The sequence below is a fragment of the Myotis davidii genome, unplaced genomic scaffold (assembly GCF_000327345.1).
Source record: "Myotis davidii unplaced genomic scaffold, ASM32734v1 scaffold472, whole genome shotgun sequence".
Taxonomy (NCBI): Eukaryota; Metazoa; Chordata; class Mammalia; order Chiroptera; family Vespertilionidae; genus Myotis; species Myotis davidii.
The window spans coordinates 854,604-855,160 of NW_006283774.1; positions in this window are offsets into that span (position 1 = coordinate 854,604).

Consider the following 557-nt stretch of genomic DNA (forward strand, 5'->3'; position numbering starts at 1 on the left):
AAGTAGGAGAGTTGGTGTAGAGAACTTAATAGTTTAAATTCCAGGCGTTAACCACCACACTTACTGAGTAATGAGGAGGAAGTCAGAGAGATGACTATGAGGGCTGGGACTGTGCGAGTGTAGGTTTGAGAGAGGCGCCCAGGAAAGCGGGAGGAGGTGCTGCCGCCTCGGGGACGCCCTCCAGCCTGGACGTGTGAGGGTGGCTCCGCGTCTGGACAGGACTCAGGTTCTTAGAATGTGCGGCTGCCTCTGCCAGGAGGGCCGCCAGCCCTCCCCGCCCTGCCCCCGCTGGGATCCGGCCTCTGCCTGGCCCCAGGGCCCCTGTTCTGGCTGCACCAGGAAGTGCTCACACCTCAGCATATGACCTCGGGCTCCGACGGGACAGGAACCGCCCGGCCTCAGTTTCCCCATCTGTAAACAAGACCAGTGTCTCTGGGGGCTGTAACCAGCCTGAGACAAACAAACAGGGGTGAAGTGTCTCCAGGCTGTTCTGTCTGGACTGGTCTCCCCTCAGACCTGCCACGTGCGGGGCGTGGGAGGCAGGTGGGTGGGAGACG